General features: G+C 40.9%; 1 protein-coding gene across 4 annotated transcripts in view; it reads left to right on the top strand.

The window, feature by feature from the left end:
* Positions 1-2,582: 2,582 nt before the first annotated feature.
* Positions 2,583-20,106, top strand: part of MET (MET proto-oncogene, receptor tyrosine kinase) — a 116,315-nt gene continuing 98,791 nt past the window's right edge. The window contains exon 1 of one of the 4 annotated variants that reach the window (XM_044946635.1): positions 2,583-3,070. The gene's annotated coding sequence lies outside the window, so the exon portion shown is untranslated. The remainder of the gene's footprint in view (positions 3,071-20,106) is intronic. The other 3 variants (XM_006069689.3, XM_006069688.3, XM_025291149.2) reach the window with 3 other exon arrangements.

Genomic DNA, 20,106 nt, shown 5'->3' with positions numbered 1-20,106 from the left:
GAACTACTATGCCAAACTCAGTCTTGAAGATGTCTTTCTTCCTATTTGAGGGGTATATCAGTTTTGAATGCTTCTGGCCCCAGGTGACAGAAACCCTGGCTAACAGTGCCTGGAACAAGTATTTTTCCCACAAAATTAGACATCTGGAAGCAGGTGTCAACTGGCATTGGTGCTACAGCTCTGCAATGTCAGAGTCAACTTCTCTCCCCATTGCTAGCTCTCTGCTGAGAGAGAGCTATTTATAATTGTATTATAAATACATTTAAAAAGTAAGAAGTGAGAAGGCAGCGCCCAAGTTTACCACATCCTTATAATGAGAAAACTGAAGTCTTGCCCAGAGGTCTCCAACAGAATTCAGCTTAACCTCCTTGCCAGAATGATATCACATAGTCATGTCTGCTAGCAAAGGAGTTTGGGAAAGCAAGCATTTCTCCTTTCCAGCACTAACAGTGGAGGCAAGCAAGGGAATATCTGGTTAGAAACAGGTGCTGGTCAAGCCAGCCAGCAGCACCAGCCACAGGAGTTTGGTTTGGTTCAGAAAATACCAACAGAACTTCGTCATACAGTGTGTCACCCATGCCACAGACCGAAGGAAAATTAAATAGCAACAATTAGAGTTTGCCATAAACCCAAAATGGAATTGTAGAATTCCTATTGCACTTTTAAAGTGTCTGCTTCTATCGAAATCCTTCTTCTAACACTTTTTCTGATCAAATTTGTATAGGAGTGTGCAAAACTGATTTGATTTTCACACACTCATACTTTTGTCGTGTTATTCTTAGTTATGCTATTTTTATAAAATGTTTTCTCCTTATTTATGGTTAATAAATCAAAATGATAATTTTTAATCCAGTTTCAAAATTGTATCGAAATTTGTTAGTAACTAGAAACTAGGAAACTTCAGGGATGAAAATATAGATTATTTGGATTTATAATCTATTTCATTATCCAGTTTGCAATGCTTTTGCTGGGTCTTTCTACCACTTAAATTGTAATTTTTTTTCTATTTTTATCATGGCACACAAACTCAGAAAACCTGTTACAGGAACTACATAATACAATCTAAAAACCCAGTTAACATATTGCTATGGAAACCAGGAAATAGAAAAATAGAAACAGCACTCTAATCATTCCTTTGGACAGCTATGGCTAGTTGTGTGTGTGTGTAAATTCATTAATTTATTCTTTTATTGAAAGTTTGTACTGAACCTAAATATATAATTCACCTGTCCACAAATAGGACCAGCGCCCTTCAACTAGTAAATTAGCATTTTAATATGATTATTTTAATGTGAAGTAGTCGTTGTTAAATTGTGTCATGTGATATCAGGAAATCTTAAGTAGAACTGGGTTGTTTAGGTGGCCTTGCCAGCCTGCAGTCTCTTGGCACGGTGTGAAAAACACCTGGCTGGGACTTGAGAGCCTGCTTCTAATCTCTCCTCTTTAACTAACCAGCTGGGCGAGGCTCTTAGGAATTCTTAGGTTCTTGGTTTCCTCATCTGGAAATGGTTCCATGCCGGGCTCTAGTATTACCTAAAATAACAAGAACTTTCCTTTTCCACAAAATTGGGGACTCATGAGGTAAATCACTTTTGAGGGTTGAAAGTGCTCTGTGTAGTGCCTGCCTCATAAGAAGCTCTCAGGAAAACGATAAGTGTGCCAACTATATTTTTCTGTTTTTAATTCTGTGGTAAATAATTCCTGAACCTGCACAGTAAATGCTGTTTTGTTCCTTGACTCTCATTAACTAACAGCCGCCATTATCTGACCAGCCCTTGAGAGAGTTGGAAAGGAGAACTGCTCAGTCCTTACAGGCAAGGCTGTAACTTTCTTAAGTTTTATATTCAAACGTGAGATTTTTTAAAAAAGCTACCTTAACACAAAAATAATCCACCAAGCCCTCAACCCCCCTTCTTAACATCGTGATTTCCACATTTAAGAATTAAACTTTTGTTCTGTTGTGTTGTTTGCCTAGTTATTTTATCAGCCTATTTCCTGCTATGAAGGGGGGGGTAAAAGGGTGGGGTGGGGGGGGCTAAAGAAGCAAGTTTCCTCAGGGTTAAACTCCTGTTGTTCCTCCCTTCAGAAATCTGAGTTATCATAGTAGGGGATAATCACTGCATTAATGAAACCATTGGGACAATTTGTCCATCCACTCCTATCTCATCTGACAAAGAATTCCCTGTTTGTGTGATGCCCAAATCTCCGCGTCCCCGGGTCAGCGCTCCGCGGCTAACGGAGATGAAACGCGGGAAAAGCTCTTTAGAGCAGAGCCTCGCGCTTTCGCGCCGGTAGCGCGGGGGTGCGCGCCTCGTGCGCGTTGTGTGCGCGCCTAGTGCTCTCGGTGCTTCAGGGCCGCTAGCCACACGGGCACCAGGAGGGGGAGACTCGCTGCCGCTTATCGTCAGGCTGTGCTAACTTCAAACTGCCCGAGCTGAGGCGGGGGAGAGTGCGAGCGGCCAGGGCGAGAAAACTACTCCACCTAGAAAGTTTCACCTTGTCGTGGGCGGGGGAGGGGCGGGAGGAAACGCGACCCCCCGCGGGGCCCGGCGCGGCGCGCGGGCGGCAGGAAGGGCGGGGGCCGATTTCCCCCTCAGGGTGTTGCCAGTCCCCACCTCAGCGGTCCTGGGACCTGTGGACGAGGTGGACGGACCTCACGTGAGACGGGCGGACACGTGCAGGGGCGGGCGGGCGAAAGCCCGAGTCTGTTCTCCTGGCCGTGCCTCCTCCTGGACGTGCCCGGGCTGCCCCGGGCCGCGCGCGCCGGTGCCCGGCTGAGTCACTGGCCGGGCAGCGCGAGGGTGGGAAGGGGCGGAGGGAGAGCGGGGCGGAGGGAGGACGCAGCCGGAGGGCGGACTAGTGCGCGGCTGGGCCCGGCCGCAGGTGACCCGGAGGCTCTCGCCGCCCGCGGCCCCCCGAGCGCTTTGTGACCAGATGCGGAGTCCAGCGGAGGGCGGGAGCCAAATGCGGGACGACAGCTGACTTGCTGCGAGGAGGCAGGGAGGCGCGGAGCGCGCGGGTGGTCCCTGCGCGCTTGACTTCTCCTCCGCCGGTTCCTGGGTGCCGCAAGGTAAAACTCCAGCCCGCTTCTGCTTTTCCACCCCCACCCCTGGCCCCGGCCGTTCTGCTCTTTGTTCCCCCGGAGACCTGACTGGTGTTCAGGAGGGCAAAATCAGAAAGGTGAGAGTTCAGGGGCTTCAGAAACTGAACGGTTGTGGCCCCAGAGGCTAGGTCGAAACTACAATGGGGCTTTTCGTTTTAGGGAGTTGCTTCTGACAGCCACCTGTGTGACTCAGGAGAGAGGGGCGCTGGGGTAGGAGATGGTGTGTGACTGTTACTGCCCGCAAGTTCCAAGGCTGTGATCTGACTCAGCCTTTACAAAAGGGATCGAGTCACCCTGTCGTAGGGCGATGTGACCAGAAAGGAGCAAGCAAGCAGTTTTCTAGTTTCCATCCTTGCTTTATGCCTATTACGTGGGGCAGCTTCCAAGGGGCAGGTGTTTCTGTGAGGGGCTGAATTTTTAATTTCTGGCAAATACACAGGTCTTGTGATCCATCATTTTCGATCTTTCTTTCTCTCTTTGCTGGGGCTCTGTGGAGGACATCTATCTTACTAGGTGAAATAGATTATAACCAGAGGTCAGTCAGTCTGGTGTACTGCTACTGATCCAATAATTAAACCAGAAACGAAGGTATTTTCACAGACTATTGCCAATGCAGAATTTACTCCAAAGTATGGTTTCACATTTCATACCTTTTATGTTTTAAAAGAGCCATTTACTAATTTGGCAGTTGGAGAGAGTTCCTGTGGCTCATGCATGAATAGTCGCCCAGTGTGTTTTACCTTATCACAGTTTTATATTCAAAGGAGCCCTGAGCAGAATGAAATATTGTCAACTCTCTTAGGCAAAATAATCAGGCTCCTTTAATTGCCAAGTTAAGACGGTCGATGAATCTGAGAGGATTGTAAAAATTGACGTTGGAGAGAATATAGAGTATCTGGACCCTCTCCTGAATTTTAAGAACAGTGTTCACATTTTGTAGAGTTGGGTGGAGACTTATTCTGTCATTTCCATCAACCAGACACATGCACATTGCCATGCAAATGGATTCAGAGATATTATTTTCCTTTACAGCTAAACTATTATAGCTGACTAATGAATTTTTTCTGCATGAGGATGATCTGAAAATGATGTACATCATGTTTCTGTGTGCTTCTAGGATATAAATTGTGCTTTTATGTAAACTGTAAATGGTGCTTGGATTATTTACAGGTACATAGCTTTTCTTTCTAGGTTTAAGCTTATTGGGTTTTGTTTTAACATGTAATCTTCCCTAATGGAACAAAAAGTGAGGGGCTTTGGTTCCAGTTGTAGACTGCAAGTCTGTGATGTATTCAGTGTTAACTCTTTCTGAACTGCTGAATAATACAAGTAAGATTTACGTCACTCATAAGAAATTTTTTAGTACCAAAACTGTGGCTAATTCCTTGTAAAATTTACTGGTGTTTTAAAAATTCTGTTCAGGCCTGGTTTCAGACTTTACAGTGCATACGCCTATAATTATTACCTAAATATATTTTGATTTTTAACATGGTATAATTTATAACATTTAGAAGATGATCTGCTGACTACTGCTTTTTCAAAGATTGCCTTGTTCTTAATACATCACAATAGAGGTTTACATTAAATGTACTCTATGTCCCTTCAGAATTAGTGGATGAGGGTTTTCTGAATGATGAAGATGTATTAGATTAAACCACAGCCAGTCAGTATGAAAGTTCATAAGTAGTATTTTCATAACTTTTAAACCTACAGTAGAATAAAAATGATACTTTTGTAAGCAGGAGAAAACCCCTTATAAATTCATGTTAAGACTACAACCTACTATAATCTTGAAATTCTTTAAAATTTGTTTAAAGGAGGATTAGACTAAAAAATGCATATCAAAAATCAATTTCCTTAACTGTTGGTAAAAAAAAAAAAAATAGTCCAAAATAACATTAGTCTAATTTGCCTTTTGCACATCTCTGTAATAGCCTGAAGAAACTTTTTCTCAAATATGGTCACCTCACAACAAGGTGAATAATCAAAAGGGCTACCATTCTCTCAGGAGACACACCTTTCTCTGACTGCACCAATACCCTTGGTGACACATTCATGATGACAATTCCCTGCAAATTGAGAGCACCTCCCTCTCTCTGCCGCCTTCCTCCTCATCTGTCCCCTTTGGTTTGGTTAGAGCTGCTTTCAAGTCGTCTGTGCCTCCATATCTCGTGATTTCATGGTTTCTTCTTTACTGTCATTAGGTTCACCAGAATCATCTATGCTTTCCTTTCCCTGTCATCCCCCGTATTTCTCTTGAGCTGCTAATGTTTGTTAATGGAAAACTGAATTTCCTAATTGTGCCACCTTAAAGGGAGAAAATATGTAGACTCAAGTGCCAGGGAATTAATCTCCTTTACCTCACTGGTGTATGTTGAAACTGGTGTCTTTGACACTTAGCCCTCTGGGCAGAGTTTCTCCATGGGCTTTCCTCAGTGTAAAATAATCACTTCTTAGTAATGAATGATGAATATACTGACTAATGTCAATTCAGGATCACTTTGATTTCCTGTTCTTAACAGAGTTGCTGCCAGGCCCACATTTGCCTTAGCAAAAAATAGCTAAGAACTGTAACTTAAACATCATATGTGTTTGGTACTAGAGGAACACTTTTAAAAAGGAAGAAATGAAATATCTGCCCTTGAAGAATTAAATATTCAGAAAAATCAATCACATGCAAAATGGAATCAAGGTCCATAATTGTTAGGGGGATCTCATAACCGAATGACAACCTTAGGAAAAAAATTCTATTATTTAATAGCAAAGAGATCAACCTACTTGCTATTAAGATAATTTTTTTTAAAATCACAAGATTGGAACTTAAAATTTTGAAGCTGCTTCTGAGCATATCATCTTTCTGATACTACAACACCATTAAAAAATAGGCACGGTTGATACCAGTATCTTAACCTCCTCATATTATCGACAAGGCAGCTGTGCATGAGCCTAGCTCACATGCTATTTTCATGGCACCCCACAGCCTCTGCCCGGTCATCAAGGAAGGTTTACTATTTGAACCATTTTCCACTGAGGTGTATGTTGGGATTCTTCAGTTAGTGATAAATGATGACTATAACATTTCTAGTCTCAGGAGTTTTTCTCATCTTTTTTTCCAATTCTCTTTTTCCTTTCTTGTTCTTTTTGTAGTAAAGCAACCAAGAAAGATCTCCATTAATATGTGTGGGGCATTCTCCTATTATCAGATTAGAGCTGTGAGTAATTTTGTAATCTACACTTCTATTAGAAACCCCATTCTCAGATATCTCGTCTGCTGTGTTTAACAGTTTAGTATATTCCCCCTGGGATTTGTTTCAATAAAAACATCCAGTAAAATCTGACCACTTTGTTTTTCAAGGGACAAAATGAAGAATGTGTTTTTATAAGCTGTAAAATGTAATTGAGAGAAAAATCACATGTGTGGCATTTGTAACAGGAGGTGTGAGCATAGTGAAATAAAAAAACAACAGTGAACTAGCCAATCACATACCCAGGTATACATATTTCTTTGTGATTGTGTAAATTTGTGCAAGTATGTGTATACAGGTTACTCCTGTTGTTTTATATTTCTATAAGAAATTCTGTAGCTATAAGGTAATTAGAAATGATATAAAATTTATGAGCCATATAGATTATATAATGGTCCATAGGATTTGAAAAGTATTTTTTCTAATATAACAAAGAATTATTATGAAATTTGACCTGAGCAATTATGAAATATGGTCAAAGAATCACAGGTTCTAGTGAAAGCCAGTTTCTTGTACTCTTAAGAATGTGTTTGAGGGTTTAGGTATTCAGAATAAATTGTTATGCACCTACCAGGCATAATTCTAGACTCTGGCAATGAATGCAGCAAAGAATAAAACAGACAAAAGTCTCTGACTTAATGTTGCTCTGTTTTATATTGAAGAAGGCAAACTAAATAAAATACAGAAATAAAATGTATGTGAGGTGATGATGAGAGCTATAAGGAAACAGAGAGAGAGTAGTAAGATAGGAGGGAATGGACTGGTGACTGAAAAATTCAGTAGTGGGTCAGAGAAAGCCTTAATTCAGAGGTGACCTTTGAGCTAGAACCTAAAGGAAATGAAAGAATGAGGCATGTGGATATCTGGAGCAGGACCTCTCCTTTGCATTCCTTGAGAGTGTCATTCTCATTTTTTTTTCTCTCTGAAATTGTGCAATGCACAGCTGTACATGGACTCCCTGGTCATTTATGGGAAGTACTGGGACAGTGCCTGCCATACTTCCTTACAGTCTCAAGGGTGAGGTTGAAGGAGAGACCCACATCCCTTGGTTTGAGGACTATGAAAGAAGAGAACCATGATATTTTCTTGCGTTTATTCCCACACCTCATTCTTGATCAGTGATATTGCTCCATTCAGACAATTTCCCTTCTTATTTTCTACACTGTGAGCCTGGCCTAATAGAATTTGATTAGAGTAATACTAAACAGCCTTTGTCACAGATCCCTTTCATAGTATAAATCTGGAGGCAGCAAAGGAGACAGTTGCTGATGGTTTACAACTTCTGTCTGCTATGTACTTCTTTTCTTGCTTCTCTGTCCTTCCTTTTCCCTTTCCAGTGTTAAATCAGTATATTGAATTTTCTTCTTTTCTTCTTTCCCACTTAAGTTTTGTCTATATCCTCTATAAAGATTTGTAAACAGGTAACCGAAATGAATAAAACTAACCCTTTTACTGCTAAGTTGCTTCAGTCGTGTCCGACTCTGTGCAATGCCATAGAGGGCAGCTCACCAGGCTCCCCCGTCCCTGGGATTCTCCAGGCAAGAACACTGGAGTGGGTTGCCATTGCCTTCTCCAATGCATGAAAGTGAAAAGTGAAAGTGAAGTTGCTCAGTCGTGTCTGACTCTTAGCAACCCCATGGACTGCAGCCTACCAGGCTCCTCCGTCCATGGGATTTTCCAGGCATGAGTACTGGAGTGGGGTGCCATTGCCTTCTCCAACCCTTTTACTAGGGAACAACAATTTGCTCAGAAAAAGCCCTAGCAAAGCAATGCTCAAAATTCTTCAAGCTAGGCTTCAACAGTATGTGAACCATGAACGTCCAGATGTTCAAGCTGGATTTAGAAGAGGCAGAGGAACCAGAGATCAAATTGCCAACATCCGTTGGATCATAGAAAAAGCAAGAGAGTTCCAGAAAAACATCTGCTGCTGCTGTTAAGTCGCTTCAGTTGTGTCTGACTCTGTGTGACTCCATAGATGGCAGCCCACCAGGCTCCCTGGTTCCTGGGATTTTCCAGGCAAGAACACTGGAGTGGGTTGCCATTTCCTTCTCCTTTATTGACTATGCCAAAGCCTTTGACTATGTGGATCACATCAAACTGTGGAAAATTCTTCAAGAGATGGGAAATTCTTCAGACCACCTGTCCTGCCTCCTGAGAAATCTGTATGCAGGTCAAGAAGCAACAGTTAGAACTGGACATGGAACAACAGACTGATTCCAAATCAGGAAAGGAGTATGTCAAGGCTGTATATTGTCACCCTGCTTATTTAACTTATATGCAGACTACATCATGAGAAATGTTGGACTGGAAGAACCACAACCTGGAATCAAGATTGCTGGGAGAAATATCAATAACCTCAGAAATGCAGATGACACCACCCTTATGGCAGAAAGCAAAGAAGAACTAAAGAACCTCTTGATGAAAGTGAAAGAGGAGAGTGAAAAAGTTTAAAACTCAACATTCAGAAAACTAAGATCATGGCATGTGTTCCTGTCACTTCATGGCAGATAGGTGGGGAAACAGTGGAAACAGTGAGAGACGATTTTGGGGGGCTCCAAATCACTACAGATGGTGACTGCAGCCATGAAATTGAAATACACTTGCTCCTTGGAAGAAAAGTTATGACCAACCTAGACAGCATATTAAAAAACAATCATTACTTTGCCAACAGAGGTCCGTCTAGTCAAAGCTATGGTTTTTCCAGTAGTCATGTATGGATGTGAGAGTTGGACTATAAAGAAAGCTGAGCACCAAAGAATTGATGCTTTTGAACTGTGGTGTTGGAGAAGACTCTTGAGAGTCCCTTGGACTGCAAGGAAATCCAACTAGTCCATCCTAAAGGAAATCAGCCCTGAATATTCAATGGAAGGACTGATGCTGAAGCTGAAACTCCAATACTTTGGCCACCTGATGTGAAGAACTGACTCATTTAAAAGACCCTGATGCTGGGAAAGATTGAGGGCAGGAGGAGAAGGGGACAACAGAGGATGAGATGGTTGGATAGCATCACCACTCAATGGACATGAGTTTGAGTAAACTCTGGGAGTTGGTGACAGACAGGGAGGCCTGGCGTGCTGCAGTCTATGGGGTCTCCGTCAGACACGACTGAGCAACTGAACTGAAGAGGGGGCAGCCACTGCTTGGCATCATCAGAGTTGCTGTGAGGCTCAGTGAGTGGCATGGGACCATGTGATGTCTTTCAGAATTTTTAAACCTAGAAATCTCTCAATTTAAAAATGTTGACTCAATATCTTTAAAATTGTGCAGCCTAGAGAGCCAAAGTGTTTGCAGGCCAGATTTAATTCCTGGTAGTCTCACTTGTGTTCTTGGCCACAACTCTGCATGCCAAGTGGTCCCACTTGGTGTTAGCTTCAGATACTGTTTAATTCAGCAGCTATTGCTGCTGCTGCTAAGTCGCTTCAGTCGTGTCCAACTCTGTGCAACCCCATAGATGGCAGCCTACCAGGCTCCCCCGTCCCTGGGATTCTCCAGGCAAGAACACTGGAGTGGGTTGCCATTTCCTTCTCCAATGCATGAAAGTGAAAAGTGAAAGTGAAGTCACTCAGTCATGTCTGACTCTCAGCGATCCCATGGACTGCAGCCTACCAGGCTCCTCCGTCCATGGGACTCTCCAAGCAAGAGTACTGGAGTGGGGTGCCGTTGCCTTCTCCGTCAGCAGCATGCGTGGCCAAAGAACCCCAGACAGCTCTGTAAAGTACTTTATCTTTAGAGGTCTCAGGCTTTTTACCTCACTGGAAAATTGGCTTAGCAATTTTAAAAAGAGATATTCCCTAATTCATCATCTATATTGGCACATACTTATTTTCCTAAACTCATCAACCCACATACTTTCTATCAAACTATGTATATTCTGAACTAAAGAGTAGTATAGTTATTTCATTCTTAAACTACAGCATTTTTTTAAAATCTAAATTCATTATAACTTTATATGTATATTTCACATTTTATTTCCAAGTTCTCATTCAGAATAAACTCTGTTTGGAATACTGGTGCTTTCTTTGTTCTGTTTTTTACGATCTAACTTCACCAGTTGTTATTCCTCTACTACTGAAATTCAAAACGTGCACTGTGCTGGTTTCGAGTGCCTTTTAAAAGCCCTCCTATTTTTGCAAACCTATTTTTTCCAAAGGAATAAAAGCTCATAGCTTGTGCACTGACTTGTTTCCTTTAATCCTAAAAACTCAGTGAAATACCCAGGCTAGCGGCCTTCCGGAAGGCTATTGTGTTAGAACGGAAGATTATGTACTGTATTTCTTCCTACTATTTTAAATGCAAATATAATAATATATCATGAAGCTGTGTACATATTAAGATCAGTGGCCTTTTCCTGTTTTTAAATGATCTCTTGTTCCTTGGTAGTTGGAAATCTGAATCTAGCACCTAGAATCTTGGGTCCAATTTTAAAGTGGTATGTAAAAGAAAGAATTGACTTGGAGAAATTCAAATGTACTTCAATTGTTCAATAAGATTATGGGATTTTTCTGGTTTTTAATATTTTCTTGAGAATATCAAGAGCATTCAGAGCTAGAGATTTGAAATAATGTGTCATTACAAAGCATAGAGTGGTGGTGTAAATTTGTTTAGCAGAAGGTAGGTTGTCTCCTTTGAGCCCTAATCATGTGGGAAAGTAAAACCTAGCCAAGTTTTAGGTCCATAAGATAACTCAGAATATCTTTAAAAATAAATTTTGGCTTTTCTCAGGAGTAAAATATGTTTAAACCAGCATTTTGGCTCTTAAAATTTAAACCTAGGGATATTTTAAAGGAAATTTAATCCCTGTGTTTTTGATTCACTAAATCCTAAATCATTACCCATAAACTGTATGTCTCTCTAAGCTCTTTGATGTCTAAGAAATCTTTGAAATAATGTAAGCCCCCTTTTGTTCCAGAAAAATAGGAAGTTGGTTTTTGTTAAGGGTCAGTAAACAGCATCTTCAAAAATCTGAGTTAGGTCTAAAATCCTGCAACCATGACAAAATGGATGTTTGAATGAGTACTAATGCATTTTTCTGATGCAATGTGGAAAATGTAAGTGCTTTTAAAGACCTTGCTTACTATTGGTATTCCATTGTAATCCTTACTAACCCCAAGGAAATTGTTTTGGAACAACTCCTCTTTTTTTTATTGTAATATAAAGTCCAAATGTTTATCATTTTATCCTGGCACACAGTAGGTGCTCAGTAAATATTTTGTTAAATGTTAAGTGAATGACTTCTGCCCAGAACCTTCCAGCTAATGTCAATCTTTTTATTCAGTATCAATATCCATCTGTCATATCTTGGAATGAGATCTATTCTGAGTCAGTGACCTGATTCAACAAATTTTAAAAATAACCATTTAACTAAACATATGACACTTATTGAAATTCATTCTGTACCATGAAGAAACAGTCTTACAAAGAGTGCTGAAAATAGGAAGGAATTTCTAGGCTAATTTGATTAAATATTCAGTTGTTAACATATGCTTTCTAAAAATTGATTTTTTTCCCCCTTTTACTGTTCCTGCCATCCTTCTATCCACCTTGACATGCTTACTGGTTGAAAGCTTTGCACAGAAAAGGGCAGGTCATTTGTATCTGTAAGCAAGAGCAGCAAGTTCAAACAGGCTTGGAAAACGTAATGCTATAATCATAAGTTGCCATAATATAAGAGGGGAGAGGAGTACTCCACAATAATAGTGGTGTTTAGTTTTGCTCCAAATTGTACAGGTGTCACATCTTTGAACTCTATTGTGTGGGGGGGAAAATACTTTCTTACTGTAGTTAGATTTCCTGTTTATGAGTGTGTATTTTCTGGTAACTAGACTTCCCATATAGACTTGGAATAAGCATGTAGCTTTAAGTGCAATTGAAATGTACATGATTAGAGTATTGAAGGCTATGGAGACGGTAATTTCTCTCCAAAAGAAAAAAAGTGGTATTTGGATGAAGGCATAGAACTAAATCATGGTCATTGACATTCTTCTTGATACCACGTTGTGAATTTCTAACAACTCATCACATTTTGTCCCCAGAAAAGCTTTCCTGGTCAAAAGTGTGTTGTTTCTTATGACATTGGGGTGCCAGAATTTGATCTGTTGTTTTTTTAAAAAAATATATTTTGGTGGGGACGAAAAGGAAATCTGTGCTATTATGGTCTTGAATTGGAGGCTTTTTTAGGTGAATCTGAAAGTTTGCTGACTACATATATTATCATTAAACTTGTTTTGAAATTTGTTTGTAGATAACAGTGTATAAGGAGTAACTTATTTGTATGGTTTTGACATTCTTAATTTCTATTTCAGTGGTTGACCAAACCATCAGTAATAATTATATATTCATGTGTTTGTACACATTCTCATTTAGGGGATTTTTTAAACTCTAAAGGTCTCACAGCCTGGTAAATGAGCAGTCAAATGCTTCTGTATTTGTACATTTGGAAAATGTGATTCAATTTAAGACATTTTTGCAATAACTCTCATGCTGCAAGTATAGGAAATAGATAATGAAGGAGAAGACCTGCAAGTTTTGCCAGGGCTTTGGGTCAGCAAGGTTAAAGGAAGGGAGAGGTGGGTGGATACGCTTAAGGGTCATGGATTTGGGTGCATTGCAAGTCATGGACTGTCCCAATAGGAGTCAGGCTGCGACCTTCTGAATAGGAAAAAAGTTGGTCAAAACTGTGTTTGGAATTAAGGGAAGCTCACAGGAAAATGGTAGGCGTATGATAAGCAAGGTCGAAACCCTCCAACTCTGTCACATGTGGTTTGATTCTGGGAGAAACGATAGACTATCATCTAGCCATTTCTAAATCAAGCCTCTTAGTCTATCCTACTCTTAGCTACCAGTAAGAATAACAGGAATATGTAGCAGAAAAAGAAAGAACTTTGATTCTGCATGTCAGAGGCATGTCCTGTGCACTCTTTTAGCTACTCAAGAACACTGTAATGAAATTCTGAGTTCTCAGAACAAATTAAAGAGTATTAAAAGAAAAACCAAACTTACAAATGTTTTATACCATTTTCAATGACTAAAATTTTCTAGCATATCAGGGTATTGTAATGCATCCATTACTGTTAGAAGCAAAAGTTATGGCCCTTAAAACTGTGGTGGTTGGTGGTTTAGTCACTAAGTCGTGTCCAACTCTTGCAGCCCCGTGTACTGTAGCCTGCCAGCCTCCTCTGTCCGCAGGATTCTCCAGGCAAGAATATTGGAGTGGGTTGCTCTTTCATTCTCTAGGGGACCTTCCAACCCAGGAATCAAACCCAGGTCTCCTGCATTGCAGGCAGATTCTTTACCCACTGAGCTATGAGGGAAGTGTATCAAGGTATTGTAATGCATCTATTACTGTTAGAATCAAGAGTTATAGCCCTTAAAACTATATCCATAGTTACTTTTAGATTTGGGATATCATCTGCAGTGGACATATATTAACTTTTCTTGCAAATATTATTTTGAGACCATTTCTTTGGGTTTCAATTGCACAGAATTCATGCTGGAGTATGTGTAAGAATTGTACTTCTCATGTTCTAAACTTCGTTGTCTAAGAGTTGAGGAAAGCTTCTCTCAAGAGCTGCCTTCACTTCCCGTCTTTATGCTCCTCTGGGAGTCTTGCTGCTGCTAAGTTGCTTCAATCGTGTCCGACTCTGTGCGACCCCATAGATGGCAGCCCACCAGGCTCCCCCGTCCTTGGGATTCTCCAGGCAAGAACACTGGAGTGGGTTGCCATTTCCTTCTCCAATGCGTGAAAGTGAAAAGTGAAAGTGAAGTCGCTCAGTCGTGTCCAACTCTTAGCGACCCCATGGACTGCAGCCTACCAGGCTCAGCCATCCATGGGATTTTCTAGGCAAGAGTACTGGAGTGGGGTTTCATTTGATTCTGGCTTCACATTCAGGCAGAATCCCTCCAACACTGTCCAAAGTGAGCCTGTGACCTGACTACTATCTAGTTAAGATAGACAGCAGACAGAGAATCATTTAGGGCCTATATGAAACTCTGGACCTAAAATATCACCCTAGCTCGTTTTTTAATTGATTGTAAAAGTATACAATAAATATTTTAAGTTCTGTCACTTTATTTATATATAAAGAAGCAGCCAAAGCAAAAGTTGTTGACAGAAGGAAATGTTCTAACAGATATGAAGGTGGTTTTTGGACTTTTTAAAGTTCACTCATAGTTCAGTTGGTGAAGAATCTGCCTGCAGTGCAGGAGACCCTGGTTGGATTCCTGGGTTGGGAAGATGTGCTGGAGAAGGGATAGGCTACCCACTCCAGTATTCTTGGGCTTCCCTTGTGGCTCAGCTGGTAAAGAATCCTCCTGGAATGCGGGAGACATGGGTTTGATTCCTGGGCTGGGAAGATCCCCTGGAGAAAGGAAAAGCTACCCACTCCAGTATTCTGGCCTGGAGAATTCCATGGACTGTATAGTCCATGAGGTCACAAAGAGTTGGACACAACTGAAAGATTATCACTTTCACTTTCTGTCATATCAGAATTAAGATACTTCTAAATTTATCAGTCTCACTATCACATTTGGATTATTCATTGAAATCTGTAAGGCAAGGTTCAATGATTTTAAACATTCTTCTGGTTTTCAAATAGCTTACAAAAAAAAAAAAAAAAACCTGTTCTTTAAATCACTAGAAAAGTGCAGATATAACCCTGGACAGTTTCACTAATGGCAATGAAAGGTGACAGTCCTAGAATCTATGTCATAACTTGATTAATTGCTTTGCAAATGTTATTAAGAATTCTGAATGAATAATGAGATTGGTGTTTAGTATCAAGGCTCCCTCACAATTCCTAAACGGGTTTTAATTTTCAGAGTTAAATAATCATTATATCTAATTCATTTCTTTAATATCTTTAGACTGTTGGTTTTATTGAGAAGAGAACAGAGTATCAATTTCAATATGTTTTTCTTTTCCCTGATGTTATTCCTTATAGATTTCAATAATAATGGTTTTGAAATAAAAACAGTCCAATTCTGGCATTTCCTCTTAATAAAGGTTCATAGATCTGATGGATTATATAAACATGACAAGGAATTCACTACAAAGATTATGATTATGGGAGCATTTAATTCTCAAATCTGCCTTGCTGCCTGTTTAGATACTCAGTAAAAATGAGCATTGTGCATTAGGATAAATGTTACCTTGAGAACTTTTATTTTTGCTTTGGTCGTTGCTCATTTTGACCAGTCTATAGTACCTGCTTCTCTTACCAGCATATCTGTTTACTTGTCTGTAGTCTCATTTTTACCTCTTGCCACCACAGTGATTGGGCTTCCCTGGTGGCTCATCTGGTAAAGAATCTGCATGCAATGCAGGAGATCTGGGTTCGATCCCTGGGTTAGGAAGATCCCCTGGATAAGGGAACGGTTACCTACTTCAGTATTCTAGCCTGGAGAATTCCATGAACAGTATAGTCCATGGGGTCACAAAGAATTGGACACGACTGAGTAACTTTCACTAGTGGCTACAAGCTTCCATTATTCCCTCAAGTTCTTGAATCTCTTTGGCTCCCCTTCTCAGTATAGTATCTTCACTTATAACTTAAAGAGTAAATAGAATCCTAAATGATTTGCATGTCACCCATTATTACCTCCTTGCTTCTGTGTGAGATGATGAAATGGTCTTTTCAACTTATGGTCTTGATATCGTTCTTCCCCACATCTTTAAGCACCTTGCTCCATCTGTTCCACCTTCCCTACCAACCCCTCTCATCTTTAAAGCCTCTATCACCATTTTTCACTCAGCCCTTACTCAACTTGCTTCTTCTAGGAAGAAAGAATACACATATGTCACACACCTGATAAGATCCGTAATATACAGTTACCTTAAGTATTCACTCCTATTTCTGCCTTATTCTTTAAAGAATTTCTGAAAATCTCTAAGTGAAAGTTAAAGTGAAGTCGCTCAGTTGTGTCCAACTCTTTGGGACCCCATGGCCTGTAGCCTACCAGGCTTCTTGGTCCATGGGATTTTCCAGGCAAGAATACTGGAGTGGCTTACCATTTCCTTCTCCAGGAGATCTTCCTGACCCAGGGGTTGAACCCAGGACTCCCGCATTGTAGGCAGACGCTTTACCATCTCATTTTTTTCTACTGCCATTCATTTTTTAACTCATTCAACTCAAGCAGTTTGTTCCCTGCACTCAAGAAAGTATCCTCTAAACACTGGAAACCTCATTGCCAAATCTGACAGATAGTTCTTTTATACCATTTGACCCTTCTATGAGATCTGATACTATAAACCTTGCTTTTCTTTTCTTGAAATTTCTCTTCAAGCTTCTGAAATGCCACGCAAACCTTTTTTTTTTTTTTTTTTTGCCTTTAGATATAAAGTTTAGATTCTAGTCCTCTTCAGGGTTTCATCTGAATCCCTCCTTTCTCTTACTGAACATGTTCATAGGTGATATCACTTACCTCCATGACCTCAAGTACTCTCATGGGTCATTTCTGACTCCCTCTTTTCTTCTGACCACTATGCCCATGTTGTTAACCACCTTAAAGACACTGCGACTTGAATGACAAACAGATACCTCAGTTATTAACTGAAGTATTATTTTTGCCCCAAAACTCTTCTCTGCCTATTTTCCTTACCTTTGATTATTACATACAAGATAGACATTGTATAGTCATCTTTGACTTCTCATCTCCTTTATCGTCAAAATCCATGTTGAATCACTGTCACATAAATTTCTAATTTAGTCCTTTTTTTCTGTCCTGTCCATATTGCCAGGGTCTTTGTTCAGGGTCATTCTTTCATTTATTAATTTATTCCATTATCTATTCTTCAACAAATTCTTATCAAGTGCTATGAATGACTCTATCTGCTGTGCTTTCAGTTATGTCAGGCTCTTTGCAACATTATGGACTGTAGCCCACCAGGCTCCTCTGTCCATGGGGATTCTCCTGGCAAGAATACTGGAGTGGGTTGCTATGCCCTCCTCCAGGGGATCTTCCCAACCCAGGGATAGAACCTGTGTCTCTAAAGTCTCATGCATTGGCAGGCAGGCTCTTTACCACTGGTGCTACTTGGGAAGCCCTAATGGCACTATGCCAAGGGCTAAAGATGGAGCTTGTAGCCTGGCGGGAGTTACGAATAAGTAAATTACAATACAGCATTATAAAATCTAGATAAGGGAAAGGCAGGTTTGATGTATTAGCACTTGGGAGAGTTCCTAATCCCATCCTACAGGGCAAGAGAGGCATTGGTGAAAGCATGCTAGAAGTGTTTCCTAAGATGAGACTTGAAGAGACAGTAAGAGTTAACCAGTTGAAGGTGAGGGCAGAGGTGTTCCATAAGAGAGATCTACATGCTGAAACCCAGAATAGGAGAACATATGGCTTGCTTCAACAATTCATGCAAAGACAGGATGGCTGGAGCCTGGATTTCTAGGGAGGTGATGGCAAGTGTCAAGGTGGGAGAATTAGGCAGAAGCCACATCATGCATGGCTTTTAAGCTGTGCTAAGAAGTTGGTCTATTTTTAAACATAAAAAATGATATAATCAGACCATCTTTTTAGAAAGAAATCTCTGCTACATTGGGGAATGGATGATCAGGGATAAGAAGGGAGATGGAAGGGAGATGTAATAAATACAAGCAAGAAGTGATACTGCCCTGGGGATAGATACAGGTGGACATATTTAAAATACCTGAAGGGAGGAGTTAGGCATGATGGGAATGTGGGAATGGAGATAGGATATGGAACGGCAGAACAAGTATCATGGGAGGAGATGGAGGTGCCAGAGGTCTATCCAACTGCTCCTTTGTAGTCACCCTTTTCACCAACCTGTTGGCGTTGGTGTGCCCAAGCACACAGTTCTCTCTCCGTTCCCTACACACCTTCCCCTGGTGGTCTCATTCATGTCATGGTTTTTCATACCATTAATATGCAGACAGCTTTCTAATTTAAGTCTCTAGTCCAGATCTTTCTCCTTAACTCCAGGGCTCAAATATCCAACTGCAAACTCAGTATCTCATTTTGGGTGCCTAAGAAGTATCTCAAGCATGAGCAAAACTAAACTTCTGATCTTCACACAGCCCTGCCAAACTTGCTCCACCCTCCTGCTCCTCAATATCTGTGACTGGCAGAGTCATTCTCCCTTTACCAAAGCCAAAATCTTTTAGCTTATTCTTGACTCCTTTTTTTCCTCACACACCTCATCTCCAAATCCATCTGCAAATCCTTTTAGCTCTGTGTTCAAAATATGACCAGAATTCAGTCACCTCTCATCATTTATTCTTTTCTCTTGGCCTAGGTGACTGCCATCACTCACCTGGACATTACGGCAGCGTCCCAATCCCTAACTGGCATCATGTCTGTTTTAGCACTATCCCACCCCCTGCCACTGGAAATCCCTCACACCTAGTCAAAGTGATTCTATTAAAATATAATCACTTCCTTGTTCACCACTCTGCAATGTCTTCACATTTCACTCTCCAATAAAAGCTCAAGACTACAAGGTCCTGCTTCTCTGATTCTTTGTCTTCTCTTATATAATCTCGTAGTCACTGAGGTACAGGCTTATTGGCCCTGTGCTGTGCATTCTTCATCCTTTGACGCCGGTTTTTTTTTTGCCAGTGATATTCATCAACTTCTTTTATTCACATTCTGAAACTGCTTTACTTGTTGAGAACACTTAACAAACAATATAAACACTTTTCGCATGGAGCCCTGCATTTTCTCTCAACACTTATTCATCAGCTTCTAATATACACATGATTGATGTAACTGTTTTATGTATTTGTTGTCTGGAACCACCTGCCACAAAGTACATTCCACAACGGCAGGCATGTTTGTTTTGTTTACTGATATATCCCCAAACATCTTGCATATATTAGGCACTCAATAAATATTGGTCAAATTTAGTCTTAAATAGCTGTTGAACAGGACTTCCCTGGTGGCTCAGTGGTAAAGAATCCACTTGCCAGTGCAGGAGACACGGGTTCAATCCCTGATCCAGAAAGATCCCACATGCCTCAGAGCAACTAAGCTTGTGAGCCACAACTATTGAGCCTGTGCTCTAGAGCCCAAGAAATGTAACTCTGAGCCTGTGTGCCCTAGAACCCATGCTCCACAACAAGAGAAGCCACCGCAACTAGGAGCCCATGCATCACAACTAGAGAAAAATTCCACACAACAATGAGGACACAGCCAATAAATAAATAAGTACTTTCTAAAAAAATAGCTGTTGAACGTACAAAACTGATGCTTGAGAGATGGACTTCTGGACTCTCTGGACATAAAGAGGTGAAGATACAGATCTAGGAGTCTTGGCTTTATTGGAAGTCTTCATCCTCTATTGCCTGGGAAGATGCAGTGACCTTCTGTTATGTCTTCTGGTCCCTAGTTTCTTTCCCCTCCAATCTATTCACCACAGACACCAAAGTTGTCTAATTACAGTTATAAGTAGGCTGGTTTCCATGTCCTGATTAAAATTTCCCAGGGGCTCTCCACTACTAAAAGAGTGCAGACCCCTCAGCAGGATTGTAGGACTTTCTGTGATGTGCCCCGCTTAACCTTCCAACTTCATCCACACCCAGGCCCAGCCCACACAGCTTCTGTGCCAGTTACAGCATCCTAAACAGCCCTGCACACGGCACCTGCATGGGTGTTGTGTCTGTCCAGAGTATCTGTCTTCTGCCTTGACTGTGCCTTAGCAACTCCAGCTTATCCGATATAGTAATATCTTCACTCTGAAATACTCTGTGGCCCATCCTTTACCGTAGTTAGCTCTCCTTCCCTATATTCCTCGAG

Source organism: Bubalus bubalis, chromosome 8 (assembly GCF_019923935.1).
Source record: "Bubalus bubalis isolate 160015118507 breed Murrah chromosome 8, NDDB_SH_1, whole genome shotgun sequence".
NCBI classification, from domain to species: domain Eukaryota; kingdom Metazoa; phylum Chordata; class Mammalia; order Artiodactyla; family Bovidae; genus Bubalus; species Bubalus bubalis.
This window is presented reverse-complemented; position numbering and strand designations above follow the sequence as displayed.